Raw genomic sequence first — 663 nt, 5'->3', positions numbered from 1 at the left:
AAAATGTGCGTAGTTTTTCATTTGTAAAATTACATTTATATCGGAAGATTCTTTATAGAAATTGATCATTTTTAAACTGCTAAATATACAAATGACAAAAATGATCTTTTTTATCAACAATTGTTCGCAGTGAATGTTAAAGATGCGCATATTGTTTTATAAAGGGATGCATAAGTTGTTTAAAAGGATATCAAAATATGTATGTAGAGAAAGTTTGTTAAACTTCTCTAATTTCATTTTTTTTTAAATACAAAACTCAAATTTAGTTCAATGAAATTTGAAGGGAAGAAGAGAAGCAGTGTGCATCATGGTCGTGTAATATTGTTTTTTTGAGAAGTATATCTTATCAAGTTCATCCATTACTTTAATGATTAGGCATTTTGATAAAAACATTTAAGAGCTGATTTAGATTTTTGGTGGTGCCCGAAATTATTTTCAAATAGGTTAAAAATTATTTAAGTAAATTCGGCTCTTTGCTGACAAAATTTTTAAACATTACAATTAAAATTCGGAATATGGGTTCATAGCACATTTCTTTCCCCAAGAACGCAAGTAATTTTGACTTCTGTGAAAAGTGAAAAAAAATTGAAATTTTCTGTTTGTTTACTGTTCCCAAATATGTAAAATAATAGACTTTTAACGAATGTTTAAAGAAGTAATGAC

Source organism: Uranotaenia lowii, chromosome 2 (genome assembly GCF_029784155.1).
Source record: "Uranotaenia lowii strain MFRU-FL chromosome 2, ASM2978415v1, whole genome shotgun sequence".
Lineage (NCBI taxonomy): Eukaryota > Metazoa > Arthropoda > Insecta > Diptera > Culicidae > Uranotaenia > Uranotaenia lowii.
The sequence above is the reverse complement of the archived record's forward strand: the minus strand, read 5'-3'. Positions refer to the sequence as shown.